The sequence below is a fragment of the Hyaena hyaena genome, unplaced genomic scaffold (assembly GCF_003009895.1).
Source record: "Hyaena hyaena isolate Hyena2069 unplaced genomic scaffold, ASM300989v1 scaffold_1533, whole genome shotgun sequence".
NCBI classification, from domain to species: Eukaryota; Metazoa; Chordata; class Mammalia; order Carnivora; family Hyaenidae; genus Hyaena; species Hyaena hyaena.
The window spans coordinates 85674-105643 of NW_024082169.1; the positions used below are offsets into that span (position 1 = coordinate 85674).

A 19970-nucleotide genomic window follows, 5' to 3' on the forward strand; every position below is an offset into this window, starting at 1 on the left:
GGTTTTTGGCCCTGCCTGAAGATATAAATTCCTCAAAAGGCAGAACTGGGTTTATGCCATTACGATCTTTCTTTGGTACCTGACAAGCATCATAGGTGACTACAAGGCTGTTAATAAGTTAAAACCATTTGAAATCTTAAAAGATTGGGGTTTCCTGATCAATGGCTGGATATGTATGATATATATACATGTATACAGATATACAAATACATACGTACATTTACTTGCTTATTTGCTTATTTGCTTGTTTATTTATTTATGAATGCTATTCTCAAGTGTCTAACATTTGCTTTAATTTCACCTCTACGTTTCTTTAAGACATTGTAACCAGAAAAATAACCTTAGCAATAGATATAAAAGGAATAATAATTAGGAAGAGAGTATCAAAATGCCAAACTTATTTCAAAGATTCACTTATTTTGAATGGTTAAACTGATTCATTCCCTTTGAACCTATATCTATTAAAGCATGAAAAAAACTAGCCATTTCTCACATGCTTTGAACATAACTTTTATTCAATTCGTAGATCTAACAAGAGTAGTTGTAGAGATAACTATATAAGGATTTTGCTGAAGGACCACTATCCACAAGACTCTTACTTGCTTTGCCAGTTCATTCCATTTCTTTTACAGCAGGTTCAAGAATGGTTTTCCCAGTAAGATATAACCATACCTCATTTACTGAAAGAATTGTAAATACCTATGGGAGGATTGTAGGAATGGGTTCTCACATATTTATAGATATTAACTGCTTTCGAATTTATTTCAAGTTTCCAGTCAATGTGTTTGCCTCAGTAATATTTCAGTTCTCTTTGTTTGGCTTGAGGAGGCCCAGAAACAAATAATCTTTCCTCCTAGAACATCTTTTTCTTCACCAGGTTTCTCAACGAAGAGGGAAAACAAGGGCGAAAGGCAGATGCAGATTCAAATGCCACTTTTTTTTGCTTTTAATGATAAGGCTTAGGTTGAAGAATAGTTTTAAATACTGAACCTCAGAATTAAATTGATCAATCCAGAAGGGCACAGACACAACACTACCAGAGGCCACCCCCCATGGAGGCCTGGTCCCTCCTTTAAGGAGGCCTGGTGAAATACACATAGAACATGGAGAATCAGACCAGAGGTTTTGAATTCTGCAAGGAGTTAGCTCGTAAGTGGAGAGAGAGAAAGGGGGAACAGGGTATGAATTCATCAAGAGGCTTTTCTGAATCAAGGAAAATCTTGTGAGGAAATCTAAGTGCTCTGGAGCATCCACCACATTGGGAGACTAAAACAGATGTCATTGGTGTGTCTACAGCTAGAGGAAAATGGGTCCAAAGTCAGAAGTGCTCAATCAGAAGGCTTCCCCTCATTGCTGCCTTAGAAAGATCAGGCAAGCCAGGAGAGGAGCATTGGAATTCAAGGCCAAGCTGACCTCATTGGTTAAGAGATATTTCAAAGTTGGATTAAAGTGTAATGTTCCGCCCAGTTGACCAAATTCAACACACAAATGTCTGTTTTATTTCTCCAGTTATTAGGTAAGTACATCTACCCTTATATTTAAACATAGTCTTTTAGATACCTTGACTTTGCCTTCCTTATGCTAAGTTTAGCTTTGAAAAGCACGATACTAATACATTTCAATTGCTTTATAAAAACAAAGACATTATACCTTTTCATCTAAACAAGCTACCACAAATATCTCACTTTATAGCCTTTAGGGTTAAACCTACCTAACTCATGCTTTCAACACTTTTGTTAACTCCATCATAGAGATTTCTTAGTAATATATGGTTTTTGATCTTATCTGAATTGCCGTTCCTCAACTACAACTCTCCATTTAAAATCACTTTCCTAAGAGTGATGTACATTTTGGGCATCTGAGTATATTTGTAGAACTAGTAGTTGTGGTAACAAGACTAAGTTTACATGTCTGTCCACATCAGCACCATGTACTCAAGATGGATTTCAGCTGCCAAAAAGGTCACTCCAAACTGCTTGCACAAACCTGTCTTTATGCCCCTGTTTATTATGCTCCCATGTAGTAGATGTCTTAGGCACTGAAACAGCACAGCCATATATCAACAGCTCTCTGGTGGTTCCGAATGTTCTAAACAAGAGCAAGGGTGCGCTGAACCTCCCATGTAAACTTTATACAACAGATTCAGCAGAACTGTAATTATTTACAAAATGATGGCATGAGAAATCTCTGGATTTATATCTTACGTTAAAGTAACTTAGATGGTGTCCACATAATTCTTGAATTCGTGGTAGGTTTGCAATTTATTTTGTTTTATTTTGATTGCACTTGATACAGCTCTAAGGGTATTTTCATCGAAATTTCAAAAAGCAAACATGTAAGATTGGACAGGTTTCTGAAATGTATGTGACAATCAAGCCTGGTATATACACGGCACCATGGCAACGAAAACTGAGTTTTACACTGGCATGCAGCATTGTGCATGGTGTATGTGATGTGACATCCATTTTGGGTTTTTGCCTTTATAACATAAATGCAATAACTAAGAAAAAAACCATAGCATTTCAGAGACCTATCTGTAGACACGAGGCCAACTGAATCAGGTGGAATTTAGAACTTCATGTCCCCTTTCTTAAAAGTTTGTTTCTTGTCCAAAGTAGTGAATCTAAGCACAAAGTCCCCTTTGAGGTCAAGGGGACTCCCTGTTTGTACTGGCATCACAGGATGGAGATGAAAAAAAGGAATGAAGCCTCTGAGAAATGGAGCCTCATGGAAAAATCCGGTTTCAATGAAGATTACAGTCCCAAAGTTAAAGTGATATAATGACATCAAAATATCATATCTATTTATAGTTGGATAGACACCAACTCATAAACTCTACTGCTAAGAAATATAAAAGTATTTTGTCACTTACTTAATACTCATGCCAGTTGAAACCGAGGCTTTGCAGCACTGAGGATCTGAATGAGGAAAAAGAGCTACCTCTCATGGCATATTTACAAAAACCAATGTGTTAAATCAATTATTTCTTCCCTTTTCTTTTACTGCTGAGAGGTTAACATTTCTGCAGAAAAAAAAAAAGGACAATGTAATTGCCAGAATCCTTTGCTCACACACGAAAATTATTTGGGGTATGTTCTATTGAGATATTTCAGTGGGTGTTTAGCCATAAGAGCATGAATAATCTGCTATGAAATGTTATCTTATTACTGTCAACATACTTTTCAAGCTTTAACTAAATATTGCTCCTAACACCACTGTAGGAAAGAAGAAGATTATTATCATATCTTCTTCTCACAGCAAGAGAACTGAAAAAAAAAAGCAGTTAGTTAAGTGTTTTACTCAAGGCAAGAGAAAGCATTAAGGTTAGAAGTAAGGTTTGACTCTAGCAGAACGCCTTGCCATGCAAGCAGGCCCACTTTATGAACTGCCTACTGATTGAGGAGGGTGAAGAAAAGAGTCCAGACAATCGCCATTATTCTCCTCATCTCATTAACTGGGAATAAATTAGGTCAGCTCTTCCAGGAAGTATTCATTTCTTCAGAACTGGAAATTTATACTGTACTGTGTCAAATGTACTATACTGCACCATGTCAAATACTTCACCTACTACTGGAGACTATTTTAAAAAATTAGAAATTTGTTAGGGGCACTGAGGTGGCTCAATCGGTTAAATATCTGACCCTTGATTTCTGCTCAGGTCATGATGTTACGGTTTGTGAATCAAGGGATTCTCTCCCTCCCTTTGCCCCTCCCCTACTCATGTTCTCTCTAAATAAATAAATAAATACACTTAAAAAAAAGATATTTGTCAAACATCCTCATGCAGCATGGTAAAAAATCGATCAAGCCTCAAAAACATAAGACTCAATTAACTTTTTAAAAAATAAAATAATACACAGTTTCTCTATATGGAAATGACCTATTTTCTTAGGAAAATATGACTTGATTATCATGCCAAACCCAGAACCAGAAATTATGGGACAAAAATATATAGGATTGGGAGTTTTGAGGTTTGTTTTGCCCAAAGTGGATGCATTTTTGAGAACTTTAGAATTCACAGTATAGTTCTGTACTTCATTTTTTAAATGGACAATGGGAGTGATTACAGTGGAGCTTAATCAGAAAAATAAGAAAAAAAGTAATAAAATGGTATTTATATTCTTTAGGCCAATCTTTAAAAAAATTTTTTTAAATGTTTATTTTTGAGAGAGAGAGAGAGAGAGAGGCAGGGAGGGGCAAAGAGAGAGGTAGACACAGAATCTGAAGCAGGCTCCAGGCTCTAAGCTGTCAGCACAGAGCCTGATGTGGGGGTCGAACTCATGAACCACGAGATCACAATCTGAGCTGAAGTGAGACACTTAACTGACTGAGCCACCCAGGCACCCCATCCCCAGAATCTTGAGATTGGCACATTTTATCATTTTGCAGTTAATTTTATACAAATGGAATTTCACTTGGTATAAATTTATTTTGAGAATTAGAGTTATATATAAAGATAAGTATACTTTCATGTCTTTTCCAAGTGGAGGTACAATGTTATGGTATGTCCTAAAGTTATTAAAGATCCCCCAAATCTTCTCTAAATAGATGTCAAAAAACCAGACTGGACTTCACTACTTTGCATAAGCTTTATTTAATTGTTTTTTAAAAAAGAAGTTCATAGATAATGGAAAATAAGAATAATCTTTTTTTGTATTTATAAAAATACTACAAAGAAATAGGACAATCGGAAGTAAACTCTTAAAAAGAAGTAAACCAGTGGTACACCTGTTAGAAGCGATAGTTCCCTTTCAAGTATAAGATATGCCCTGAGCTTCAGTAAAGATTTTAAAATCAGTTGAACCAACAAAAACCTCAGTGGGAATAATCTCAGATTTGTTAGAAGCTAGACTCCAGGAAGGAAGGAAAGCTCTCATTTGTCCAAAGAGCTGTCAATTATTCAGTCTAAGGGGCCGAACAAAATTATGACAATCCAAAGAATAACATGAGGAAATAGTCTTTTTTTTTTTTAATGCTTTATTTATTTCTGGGAAAGAGAGAGAGAGACAGTGTGAGCAGGGGAGGGTCAGAGAGAGAGGGAGACACAGAATCCGAAGCAGTCTCCAGGCTCTGAGCTGGCTGTCAGCACAGAGTCCGACGTGGGGCTCAAACTCATGAAATGTGAAATCGTGATCTGAGCCGAAGTCGAATGCCCAACCGACTGAGCCACCCAGGCGCCCTGGAAATAGTCTTTATAAGAGCATGGACTCTTTTATCCTCTCTGCACTCCATCCATGTTCTCCATCCTCCTTCAACTCCTTCTAGCAAACTGTGGGCTGTGAGTCATTGCATCAGAGTTGGTTAGGAGAGAGTGAATATCAGAGGGAAAGACTACTGATTTTCCTGGCTTCGATTTCCCAAAACTTAAATCCATGAAGACTATTGCTGCAGCCTCTTACACACATGGTAAATGTCAGGCTAGGTTTAGTTCCTTGAAGCTAAGGTTTGGTGTTGCTGTTTCTCTAAATTTCCCTTGAGCCTGAGAGAGAACACTGGAGATGTCGATGGGTTTCCAGAACCCTCTTCCTGTTTCTTGGCAGCCTATTAGAGGCATGGTGAGAGCAAGATGGAAAGGTCAGGAGCATAAAAACACAGGACACCTTGGCAGAGCACTGCCACTGAGCACCTGTGGCATTATAAGAAACCAAGAAAGCCCCATCTATGTGTGCAATGACACTAAATAATAAGACTGATCCCTTCCATCACAGCTGAGGTGGTGATTATACACACTCCTGCCACAATCATTTTTGGGAGGATTTTAAAGGCATTGTAATCAATTTTTGAGTTTTTGTGTAGGAGAGCTTTTAATGTTCAATTCGCTTCACACTAAGGAGCAGGCATGAGTTCACAATGAAGAGAGACCTCAGCAAAGGCCAAGGAGCTGCTGAGATTCTTCACTTGCTTTCCCCGTTCAACTCCTTCCATAAATGGACTGAATTCCACAGTAGATTGATAGAAATCACTTCTCTCAGAACTTTCCTGAGAGCCAAGACACAATTAAGCATTCTGGTTTCACAGGACATCACCTCCAACCACTTGCCATAGAAATGGATGAAACCTGTCCAAACCCAAAAGCAAAATGTGCTGAATGTGGTTCAAATACTAATCATCCAGAGGCGACTCGATGTTTAAGTTCGACCCTGGAACAGAACTGCACACATTTGAAAGGGGGAAAGGACTGAATTGCAAATCCTATAATACCACACTTCTAAGTCTGCGGGTAAACCTGAGCAGGCTGGACGCTTAAGGACTGCCTCACTCACAGCAGACTTGTTGGCATTGTCTGGTATGCCGCACAGGCCGTGGTTACTCAGACTCAGTTGCATAGTTTGACTGTGCTCTACCCATAGGTATTTGTAACTTTCGTTTGTGTGTTATTCTGATTAATTAAAAATACTTCGACTTGAAATGAGCACATCAGGGATAGTTTTTTTTTTTTTTTAATTTAACTAAGGTTTTCTTCTCAACCTCATGTGCACCGACGAGCTTATTCCCGCCAGCATCCCCCCTCCACAACCGCCACCATTGTTCCGCACCAGTGTTGGTCTGTTTAAAACTAGTGGTTCTCGGTTGTGAATATTCTGTGATATGGCAGACAACAACATAGTATCAAACGGTATAGAGCTTCAAGGTTACTTTTAAAAAATGGAACCCAAAAGTGACTGTAACTGTCCACTGGAGAGTTTAACATCCCACAATGATCAGTGTCTACAAGGGCTGTTAATCAGCTCCACGGATGCAAACATCTCTTTGTAAGCATTTACTGAGATATTATAAATTACTTAACTACAGCAGGGCACTTTCTCTCCCTTAATCTTGATCTGATCCCTGAGGGGCTATTTATTACAGATATATACAACTTGTCATTATAAGTGAAGTTAATGTAATATGACACAAGTAGCACACATTGTTTAAATGTGTTCCAGAAAGTTAGCAAATTTAGTTCAGAGAATACTTATATGCTCTTCTGCCTGAAAAGCAGCAAGAAAGGAGTGAGGCCGGAGCGGGGGTGGGTAGGAGCAAAATATTAAACACTGCTCACTGTAGGTGGCCAATTAATACCCTGTATCCAAGCTGGAACAAATCCTTCCACTATATACATAAAGCATATAATCTCTTATCTGCTTAGGCATTATCAAATATTTTAGCAAATCCTAGTAACTTCAAACACAGGTTTAATGGAATGCAGTGCTAAAACATGCAAAGTCAAGAATCAAGTTTTTTAAGAACATAATCTGTTTTAGAAGGTTTCAAGAGAACTACTTTGCAATGCCATTATAATCTCATCCCATGAGGAAAGATGTCTGATTTGGCAAAACAACATTACATGTGTTAAAGCAAAATGCACAGTTGATTTTGCCTTCCCCAAATCAGACCGTAAGCAGGAAAATCATTTTAATTCTTTAGAAGCTGAAGGAGCATACAGCCAAGGGTCCACTTTTCACATTTGGTCATAAGATAATATTAATTTGAGAGGGAATTCTAATAGATGGTCACATGATAGTAATAGTATCATCCAACCGGGACACGTGCCAGCATTAATTCAACATTGTGGTTTGTATCTCATCAAGTTAAAAGTAATACAATTCATTAAACCACAAGCATGCAAAAGTAACAAAACAAAGCCAAAACTCTAACCTATCCAATAATAAAGCTCTGACAAATGTTCAGTTTTCACTCACTTATACATTTACTTTAAAATGGATCCATTTCTCCAGTATATGTCCTTTTCCCCTGGATGGCTAGAATATATTTTAATTCTTCATCATTTCCATCTTCATGTGGGATTATGTTCATGCACGCAGGGTGGTTTAGATGAAAGATCAGAAAGTAGGTAAAGTGAGAGAAATCTCCCGTTCAGAGTGAGGCGATCACAGCATGAAGCCAGAGAGAAAAGCAAAGACATGGACAGGGAGACACAGACTAAACTACACGTAGAAAACTGATCTTTCCATGTATGTTAAAGCAAAAACCGAGTGATATACTTGACTTATAACATTATATGCTTTTTATATAAACCAAATATAGAGAGCCAAAAGATGGTCCCTAGCTAAATGCAAGGGTGGGGGGTGGGAGAAAGAACCATTTTATTTTTTTTTTAAAGGGAATGATTTCTTCGTAGGGTTTGCATAGCTTAAGGAATCTAGTGCTTGTGAGTGATGCAAGATAACACTTTCTTGTAATTTTATATAGTAAGCAAAGATTTAGAATATTTACAGACCACCCTGAGTAAGAACGTCACTGGATTCTAGGAGCATGCTCATACCAGAACATTCATCTTAAAAACAACAACAACAAAAAATTCCCAATGGCCCTCAGGCCATATATGGCTGTAGGGGAAGGTATGCCTTTGACCTCTCCGTGCCTGCTGAATTAGAGCACAAAGTCATTACAGCCTCCTAAAGGATTTTCTTTCTTTAATTTGTTATAATGACTTTTTTTTTTTTATCAGATCTGGCCATCAACTAGAGACTAAAACACTAAGGTTCCCCACATTCTAATCTCTGACAAAAAGAGATTGTAAAGATACTTATATTGTTTTGAGTGACAGTCTAATTGGGTGAAAGGCTATGATTCATGGCAAAACAAAGTTTTTTAATCATTTGCACATCAGCAAACTGTCATGCTTTGGTATTTGGGTGCTGCTAGCTTGCTGTATGTCACGGGCTAACACAGAAAGGAAGTCTGTGTATTATACTTTAGACTGTATACAGCCAGACTGGTAGAGGTTCCTTTTTCTGATTTATGGGTAGGTCTTGAAACAGTCACAATTTCTTCTTATTAGAATTGATATAGGAACATTCCACGTTTTCAGTCAAGAAGAATTCCTTTCATTTTTATTTTCTACAATGTAATTGTAATGAATTACAGTATTCTACTATTTATATTCTCAACATTCACAGAAGTTCCCTGTCATTCCACATTAGTTAACAGATGCTACAATGTCTGATCTTAAAGATTTCGTGGCCCCTGTGTATTTTTCCCATTACTCGGGCAGCTAGATTTTTCCCATTGGTTATTTCCTCTATGGAAATAAAGCCACTTTTGGATAAGCATTAACTCTTTCATGGTTCCTCTAGTTGGAGCATGACATATCAATGAACTACATTTGTCTGCAGGAGTGCTCATTCAAACTTACATAAGAATTTAATGGTTATCCAGTTATTCAGTTGGCCTTTTCAGAAATGCTAAAAATATTCTTAAAAAATCATTTACAGTACCAAGCAATGGTGGACAGCAAGCGATGCCAGGTGACTGATGTGGCAGTCTTTTCTGTCAGCAGGGACATATAATCAACATAACATGGCATGTGTACCTGCAAGTCATAATCTACTTGGGGTGTGGGTTGCCAAATATCTTATTTTAGGATATAAATTCAATTTGTTTTTAATTAAATGGAACATCCTTGGCTTTCTTCCTTCCTGGAATCCTGTAGGATGTAATAGAAGTCTTCAGTCTACAACCCTGTTCTAGAAAACCTAGTTTTGTGCAAAAGTCTCCTCACAATTTAAGTTGTATAACTACTGTAATTAATTAATCTGACCTATTTTAGCAGAGTACCAGAGAACCTGAGATTTGGTGGTAATTTATAATATATAGGTATTCGTTATAATAAATAGGTGTTTATTTTAAGAATAGGCAAATATGACTTGCCGTCTCAAGTTCAGGAAATCGGCATTTCCAAACCAAGATTAGTTGTAGGGATTCTTTGACCTTGATCAAAAAACAAAACAAACCATCAATAGATGGTACTCTTTATTTTATGCACATTAGCCCATTCACTGATTCAAAATATATTTTTAGTGGCCCTTGTGCTGGAATTACAGAGGCTCATAAAGATCACTTTTTACTCCCAAGAGGATCTAGAGCTCTGACGGGCATCTTACTAAAAATATGGTTCAAACACAAGTTCTGTCCTCACCCAGTGTGCCTGTGAGAAGAATTATCTTGAGTCAAATTCTCTTCCGTTGGATACCAAAAAAGTAAGATCACAGGATATCTTTCAAGTATAGGATGGCCTGCTCTCTTTCAGAAGTGACTCACTGTCACCTTCTCTCACCAGATTCTGGAGGGCAGAAGGGAAGGCAGCAAAGGCAAATGCTGTCAGGAGGGACACATTGACTGACCTGAACCCTTCTCGTTCCTGGAGCTCATTCCTTAGCACATGTTAGGGGTTTGCATCCAGAGGCACACAAGACTGGCAGGCACATATAATACTTGCTGAGAGTATTTTAAAAGATATCCTTTCAATCTCAGGTAGCGGGAAATATATTTAGTATCTTCCCCTGCAAAGTTTTCTGATTACAGAAGAGTTGTGTCTTAAAATTGTTTAAAAGGAATCAGAAAAAGCAATCGAAAACAATAAGCCCGAGAATATTCAAAGTTTGCAATTTTCAAAAGCCCTTCGGACTGCATGATTTAGATTAAATTTTCTAAACTGAAAAAAAAAAAAAACCCCAAAAACTCAAGGCTGATTCACAATCCCGGGCTTTTCAATAGTGTTCCTGAGAGCCTCCGTAGGAGTGGGGCTAGAGTAGAAGTGGGAGAAAGGCCAGGAGAGAAAACTGCCCTTTCAGCCACATAACTGTACTTTTGGCTGCTGTATACATTGAAGGTCATCATAATACTTGATTTGGCAAATGATTCTGCCACTCAGAGAAAGTAAGAAATGTTATAAAATACATATTCTAAATTAATGTGTTACCAGAGGGGTTACAGACACCCAGAATAGCTGTTTTTTTAGCAAGAGGATTTTTTTTTTCAAATAAGAACTTATGAAGACTATCAGGATTTTCTTGAAATTTGAATAAACTTCCCGTGTTCACTGTGGGACTGTAAATCAATTATTACCCTAAAGAAATTAAGAAATAAGCACCATAGCAAAGATTTTATAAAGAAACAACTAAGAAGAGGAGTGTGTTAATATAAAAATAATTATTCTTTGGGCTATAAACATAATACATTTTCATTGTCTAAAAATTTGGATATGCAGAGAGGTATTTTTTAAGGGAGATCAAATCAACTATAGGCCCATTTGTAGCTATTTGGTGCTTATATGGATACAGAAACTCAATCAATATCATAATGAATACACTACTATGGCCTATATTTTTAATTTAACATTGTACTAGACAATTACTTATGCATTAAAAAAGAAAAAACTTCTTGAGGCACCTGAGTGTGTCAGTTGTCTTGGTTTCACCTCAGGTCATGATCTCATAGATTGTGGGATAGAGCCCCACGTAAGGTCCTGTGCTGACAGCACAGAGCCTGCTAGGGAATTCTCTCTCTCCCTCTCTCTCTCTCTCTGGCTCTCCCTGACTTGCTCTCTCTCTCTCTCAAAATAAAAATAAATAAACATTTAAAAAAATTTAAGACTCTTTACTTCAGGAGGAAATAGAAAAGACAGAAGTGAAGAACGTTGTCATTTAAAAATTTTAAGAAGCATAAAAGAGGGACCTTAGGTCTTTACAAATATCTTCACCTTTTTCATTTGAATGATCCCAGGTAACAAGCAGTATTTGTCTCGAAGCTTTTCTCAGAGGTGGGAGCCTTAGTGTCCTAGGCATCTGGAAATTTAATTTAGTCTATCTGAGGGATATCATCCCCACTGGTCTACACTTCACTTTCCTAATTTCTTTTTCCATTATCTCATAATGAAAATAGTTATAAAATAAATAAAAGGCAATTTCTACTGTGAGAATAAAAGCCAAATAATCAGTTCAAAAATAATTGTCTTAATGAACTGTTAAGGCCAAATTAGACTTCCTGATGTAAACTAAAATAAAATGTCCACAGCTTGTGATAAATGGATGATTATTGTACATGTTAAGCAAAAGATTATCTAGTCTGTCTGCAAGCTATAAAAAGATTTCCCAGCCAGAGGTCAGAGGAAATGGGTTTGGGGGATGGAAAGATTCACCCAATGCTAAGTGTGAAGATCTATTAGGATGTTCTCTAAATATATTTTAGATTAAGTACCATAGAATTGTTGATCTGTTTGAAGTTCACAGCTATTGCGACTATTTAACCACACGGGGATAAGAAATGATCTGTCAATGACACTACAGAGCAAATTAAAAAAATTAAAAGTCAGCCTAGTGATGATCATAATCCGAGAGTAGGTTAAACACTTTTTCTCTAGCTTCTTTGAGCCCCACCCCCACCCCTCTCTCTCTATGCTGTCCCTACAACCAGATTAGCATGGTTAAGTCTTACTTATCATATTACTTTAGTTATAGACTTTATGTCCTCCCTAACTGCTCCCAACTCCTCCCAGCCCTGGGTTGCCTACCCTTCCATTGACTCAGAAAGCAGCCTATAAATCCTCTACAGCAACAATGGCATTTTTACATGTTTCTCTGCTCCCATCAGTTCCCCCTAGCATCCAATGAAGTCCTGGTCATTGAGTAGGTATTCAACAACATCTATTAGATAAGTGAATAAGCGGATGATAATAAATAAATAAATAAATAAATGGAATAAATAGGAATAAATAAATGAAGAGGAAAGGAAATAAAATTTTACCTGAGATGTTGCCATTGTAGGGACAGAATGGCACTTTTGCCATTTCTTTTTGTGTATTAGCCTAAGACATTAGGCTCCCCATTACCATTCCACTTGCTTAGCTGTAACCCATTAAAACATCACCTGCAGTCAAGCATACCTTTCAGTTGCTGGGTGTTATTTAAAAGAACTAAGGACCTATAGCATTTCTTTTGAATACATGATCATTAAGGGTTAATGACCCAATGCCTTGCTTAAAGCCAAAAGCTATTTCTAATCAGTCATTAGTCTCCCCTTACATGGCCTGAAGCTCCATGATTATTGCTTAATTTAAGCACAAACTACTACGCAGGCAGGACATTGCCTATCTCTCTCCTTTAAACATAATGAGCACAAATTTCCCTGAATTTAATCAGTTGTTTACATATGAGTTGCTTCTTGGCAATAACAAAAATTGTGTCCTTCATTTTTATAAAAATGGAAACACTATTCTAAGAGGTCAAACTGTATTTGTTATTTCCTCCATGGATCAAATCATAATATTAGCAATTTGATATTTTCTGAGTTACAAATTGTGTAATATTTTATTTCAATATCCTATGTAAACTCTCTAGTCACCTTTTCCCTTTTAGGGCAAATTTGATTCATTTTGTGAAATCTATAATAGCATTGTCTAATGACAATGGGACCTATGATTTTTCAGGCAATTTGATACAATGTGATTTCAGAAATACCTTGGATTTCTTAAATTAGTTACAGAAAATGTATCATGGATTCTTCCAAAGTTTTGCTTTACAAATATTTACTGCAGTACAAAACTTTGTTATAGTTCTTCAGTCTACTTGATAATCCCCTGATTAGACCATCCCATGCTTGGAGGAGCCAAAGAAAAGTTGTGAAGACTGCCAAAGGCAAATAGCCTGTGTATTTCTTTCAAAATTCTATTTTTTTCAATAGCTTGTGCTTTTTTTTCTGATAAAATAAACGATTCAGACTAACAAGCCACTCATTGATCTTTGACCTTCTCAGCCACATCAAAAGCATCTTAAAAGCCAATTAGTGGAAATACAGAGAAAAGGTCATTTTGTTACAGCACTCGACATTGGAACCATAATTTTTTTACATAGATTCAAGTTATCCCATGGCTTTCGTTACAAAAGTAGAAAGATAAATACTTTCATCATAAAGCAGGTAGGTATTTTACATGCACAAATGATTTTTGCCCTCCTCATGCTGAATACAGTGATTTCCTTAGCACAGCCAATGCAAACGGTCTCTGGTAAATACTTTCTTGGTGATCTCTTTTGATGTAGAACAGGGACAACACTGATAAATGATGGCTATTGATAATCCCCAAGACCCATTTTAGCCACTGCCTTAATTGCTTTCTCAAAACAGTCCTTTACCAGACTATTTCAGAAAAAAAGCAATACAAATAAGATTAAACATTGGCTTTTATTCTCGTTTCTCCTTTTCTGCTCTGAGAGTGTTGATTTTAGGCAGGATAACACAGAGGAAGAGGAGAAAATCCAGGACCTGGATGACTGCAGAACTGAATATAAATTTGCAGAAATTAAAATAATTATTTTATTAGGATGATTATTCAATATATTTGAAGTTAACTTTCTAAAAGACAAGTGTTTCAAGAAGCATTCACTTATTAATTTTTCTGATTTGAAAATCTGTAATTTTCAGGACCTTGAGCTAGATATATCTTATTAATTCATTCATTTATTAATTTTTCTGATTTGAAGATCTATAATTTTTAAGACCTTGAGCCAAATATATTTTGAAATATATAATAATACAAAAGACATGGTTACTGTCCCTAGAAAATTGTAATTTACCAGAGGAAACCCCACATTATGTTGTGTTGAATATAAGGTCTTTCTGCCAATTTAATATCAAATGATAGAAATCATTTTGATTTTAGTAGCAAGTATTTTCCTATGGAGCAGAGAACCAGTTTGTCTTATTTTTAAATAAGAGTATCTGATTCTTCTCTAAGCAAGACATTGTTTTGTATATATGGTAGAAAAGTAAACAGGTATACAAAAATACCCTAAAACATAAACCTAAATAGATCCTAAAATGAAGCATAATGCTATAATGCTATAATGTAAAAAATATGTGGAACTGGTGGAATAAAGTCTCCAAGGTCACTTGTAACATATAAGTATCAGGTATTGAAAAACTGTATTGGACTTTGATTTTCTGAGCAGGAATTTCCAGTCTTTTCCTAAATGCTTTTCCTTTAAAGTACTAGCAGACCACAATCATCAAAACCAGATGGTAATGTCTCTCTGCTCAGTTTCAGTTATCAATATCAAGTTTGAAAGATCCAAAACATTTTTGTAAAAAATTGACTATGCCTGTGATCAGGTCATATTCACCAAGGTTGACATGAGCCAAGGTCTATAAATACCTTTGAAATTAAAAAAAAAAAAAATCAAGGTCACTCAGACCAAGTTTTCCTCTTTAATTTTTTCAAGTCGAAAAATTATTTGTTCAAGAAATAATTTTGCGCATTTTACATACATGTGCAGCATGCTCATGTTCGCACGCGCGCGCGTGCACACACACACACACACACACACACACAGTGTTGTTAAGGCCGTCTAAATATTAGTCCAAGAGAAAAGCCAAACTTTCTGGTTTGGTCCTTTGAAAGTTGGTGACATTGAACGGATCAGCCCTTCACCTTCTGGACGGCTCTGTTGGCCACAGGGTGTCCTCATGACGGAGGTGTGCCGTCAGCAACCACGAGCAACGGTACTGCCACTCCGCACAGTCTTGAGGGAATGGAGCAAACCACAAGTTATAGCTCCACAGCTAGCACTAATGTGTTGGTAGAGATGGAACCATATTTTATGCTAGTATCCTTAAGAGAATCATGAAGCTTTTGGATTCCTTTGATACTCTTCCCTTGGGCATCCAAAATTCTAGCCATACATCATTTTCTCCAGCTATATTTAAATATTCTACATAAAAATCTTTCCTTTCCTCTTAAAGAATAGTATTAAAGGCAATGATATAAAAAAAAGTATAGATTTTTAAAACACACTTACAGCATTGATTTAAGCTTTTAAAATTCCCTACAGCTATAGATGTTCAAAGAGACAAGTAATCACATTTAAAAAAAAAAAAAACAAAACAACTTAAGGGGTGTCTAAGTGGTTCAGTCAGTTAAGCTCCGAACTTTTGGTTTTGGCTCAGGTCATGATCTCACAGTTCATGGGACTGAGTCCCCTACTGAGATCTGTGCTATCAGCACAGAACCTGCTTGGGACTCTCTCTGTCTGCCCCGCTTTCAAAATAAATAAGTTTTTTAAATAAAAAATTAAAAAAAATTAAAAAGCAACTTCATGAATTCACTTATTGCCATAGAGTTTATTAAAAAAACCAAGTAGGTGTTAATATTATAGTATAATATATGACAGCAGGTTGCAAAACTTAATACTACCTCTATATTAAATGTAAGCATCTATATTAAAAATGATTGAAACACTATTTAGAATTTTAATCTTAAAGATAGTTAAATGTTGTGTTAGGCATTAAATGTGCAATAGTACACAAACCAATCAGAAGTTCTGCCGTGATAGAACTTACAAACATACATTAAACAAATACATAAAAACCTAGACAAACAAGTAAATAAAAGGGTAATATGTACAATGAAGAAAACAAATGGTACAGTAAGACTTATTTAATTTTGTAGCTCATAAATGGTGTGATGGGTAATGTGCTGTGTCAACTTGAATGGGCCATGAGTGCCTAAATATTGGATTAAACATTATTCTGGGCATGTCTGTGAGGAAGTGTCTACATGAGATTATCATTTGAGTTGATTGGCTAAATGAATAAAGCAGATTGCTCTCCCTAATATGCATGGGCTTCATCCAGTCACTTGAAGGCCTAAATAGAAGAAAAAGTTTGTGTAAGAGAAAATTGGGACATGAGTTTTTTTTCCTGCCTTCGGACTCAAAATGGAACATTGGCTCTTTCTGGGTCTCGAGACTGCCGACTTTTACACCAGAACCACACCACTAGTTCTCCTAGGTTTCCAGCCTGCCAACAGCCAATCTTGAAACCTGTCAGCCTCCACAATTACATGAGCCAAGTCCTATTAACTTCTTTCTCTTCCTCTCTCTCACTTCCTCTATCCCATACATATGTATATTTATATAAATACATATATAAAAATACACACATCCTATTGGTTTTGTTTCTCTGGAGAACCTTGAGTAATACAAATGGTATCTCTCAGGATGTCTTATTTAATATGAGATATAGAAGATAAAAGGAATGAACAAAGTGGAGAAAATGAAAAGCATTTGCCAAATTCTTGAATTGAAAATAGCCCTATGTGGTCAAAATTTTAGTGCAAAACACTATTTTATGTATCTTGTTTTATAGTCAAAGTATAATTATGAAAGGTTTTTAAGAAAGGCTGTGACTTTGTTTATATTTTATATTTTAAAATTAATTTTATCCTTAAAAGTATATTTTTAAAAATTGGACCACTGAAACTAGTGATTGGAGAACAGAGTAAAGATGATGAGTGGGTTGAAAGTGAGATAACACAGAAAGGAGAGTGGCAGTAGAGATGGAGAGGAGTAAACAAAGTGTAGGGAGGTTTTGAGGATAAAATTTGCAAAACTAGCTTATGGCTGAGAAACATGAGAAAGAAGGTAATGTGAAGCATGATTCTTATGACAATGGCTTAAGCAGGTGAGTCGAAACAATTGGATGAGGAACAGATTTAGTAGAGGGATAACAATAGTGAAAATGGGGAAAGATTTACTTCCTAAACATAGTAATTCAAATGGTGATTTCTGAAAAAAAAAAGTTGCATTTATGGATCTGAAGCTCAGGAGAGACGTCTTCATCGGAGAGATATCTTTGGGATCTGTAGGCTTATAAATGGTATTAAAGGAATGGCAATGATTAAGATCACCTAAAGAATGAACACAGAGTCAGAAGAAGAGAGTACATAGGGCTGAGCTCTCAGTAACAATACAAAGTTTGAGAAGAGAATGAGCCCACAGAAAATACTAGGTGGTTAGTAAGCAACCTCAGGAGAGAATGGTGTACCAGAAGTCAAATGAAAAAGAAGTGTTATGGAGAGTGGAGGTGGCAGGAGCCATGATAAGAGTGTTATCAGTTCATAGGAACAGTTAAGAGCAGAATATTAAAATTTGGCAGATGGGGATGGTTGAGGGATAGGGAAAACCCATAAAGAAGTATTACCGTATCTAGTAGAGTGAAAGATCACCCTAGTAAATAATTTTCTCAAGACTAATAAGTTCACATTATAATCAAATAACAGATTCAAAGAAGACCTGAAAATAGAAGAATTCTATACAGAATCTCAGGGATTGCCACCTTTTCTGAAATAGTGCATCAACTCTATATATACCATTTCACTGAGGGCATTATTATGTTAGAAATATATTTTAATAAGTAGGTTTTTTTTTCTGTAAGGTTAAATTCTTGTTTACTGCAAAGGAACAATGTGCCAAGATTCCTAAAATACTTCACTGAAAATCTCACTCAAAGAAAGTTCTTAATCATGATAGAGTAACTAGGACTGTTGTCCCTCTGTTATAAACAGTGAGAATATTGGAAAGAACATGTATAACAATTATTCAGACACTGAGATAGGAAGAAATATAGCACTGTCATGCCTGAAAGAAAGGTAAACAAACAAAGCAAACTCCCCATGCTTTCCTTGGCTCTCTGCTTAGAGGTATATCTGTATTGTGGTATAAAGAGAAGGCTCTCAAGCAGAGCACAGGTGTATTGCTAGCTTGAGGAGACAAAGATAGAAGTCCAGGGAACCTGAGACAATGGCAATTTGAGGGGCACAGTATTGGGAAAGAAAGAAGAAATCCATGGAAGAGCTCAAGACCTCTCCTTAAGGGTTCTCTTAAGCCTTTGGCTGAATACTAAGCCATACATACTTAATGTGAAGGTCAGTGGGTCTGGGCAAAGTATGACCAGGGATTTGACTCATTCCCAGATGTTACTCATGAGACATTTATGTACAAATTTCCATAGTGTAAAGATTTCTTCAACATTTGAAAAGTCTGTAGAGATCACAGAATAGTCATTCTTGAGTAGGAAGTCTAAACCAACATTAAAGTAGCCCTCACTAAGCTTAAAAACAGAACTTGAAAAGATCAAGATGTCTGCCAGTAACTAAACTGCCCACCACAACAAAATGCAACACTCCTAAAAAGAAGACAAGAGAATCCATATACTCACCAATGTAGTACTGATGATGTCTATGATCTAAGAAAAAGATTTCTAGATCAGGGGTGGGGATAAAACAACAGGAGAATACAATCCACATCCAGGAGAAAAATCAGTAGAAAGAAACAGACTCAGAAATGACAGACCTGATAGAATTAGCAGATGAAGACTTTAAAAATATAATCTGAAGTGAAAATTTAACTGATGGGCATTAACAATAGAATAGACACTCAAAAGAAAATGTCAGTGAGCTTTAACACACAGAAGATACTATTCAAATTAAAGCACAAACTAAAACATTAAAATGAAATTAATAGAGCCTCAGTAACCTGTGGAAAAATATCAAGTCTACCATCCATGTAATGGTAATTTTGAAAAATGGAGCAGAGCAGGAGAAGAGAACACTTTTTGAGAAGTAGTTGAAAATTTTCCAAATAGAAACTATAAACCTACAGTTTATAAATCCATAACAATTTTAAAAAGCTCAATAAGCCTTAAACAGAATAAAAAGAAGACTACATCTAGGCATCTTACAATTAAACTGCTGAAAAAAGTCATAGAAAAACAAGCACATCTTGTGGAAAGGAATAAAGATAAGAATGACTGCAGACATCTTGAATTAAACTGTGCAAGCCAGAAGATCTTTAAAGTGCTGAAAGAATGAGGAAAAAATGTCATTCTGGAAATGTCCTTGTAAAATGCAAGCAAAATCAGGCCAAAAAAAGCTATGAAACTGTAGCCAGCAGACCTGCTCTACAGGAAATGTTAAAGGGAGTGCTTTCAGTAAAAGGAAAATGATAACAGATGGAAACTTATATCTATAGCAAGAAATGTAAAGAGCTAGAAATAGTAAATATATGATTAAGCATTAAATAATTTTATCTTTCTTATTTTTAAAAAAATATAATCAACTAATTAACATAAAAGACAATGAGTATTTATGGTGTTTATAACATGTATAAATAAAATATATGACAAAATAGAAAAAATAGATAATTATTCAAAAGAAGGAAGAGAATTATGAAATAGAGAAAAAATAATTGGACAAATAGAAAACAAATAGCAAGGTGACAGATTTAAATGAAACTCTATCAATAATTACACTGGATGTAAATAATCTAAACACCACAGTGAAAGGCAGGGGTTATCAGACTGGATTTTTTTTAAAGAGCAAGACTTAGCTATATTCTCTCTAGAAGAAACACACT

General features: G+C 36.0%; 1 long non-coding RNA gene across 1 annotated transcript in view; it reads right to left on the reverse strand.

Moving 5' to 3' along the window:
• The window catches only part of LOC120225907, a 28255-nt gene extending 25275 nt beyond the window's left edge, over nucleotides 1–2980 (reverse strand). The window contains exon 1 of the long non-coding RNA XR_005526898.1: nucleotides 2873–2980. This is a non-coding gene — a long non-coding RNA (uncharacterized LOC120225907). The remainder of the gene's footprint in view (nucleotides 1–2872) is intronic.
• Between the last annotated feature and the right edge of the window lie 16990 nt (nucleotides 2981–19970).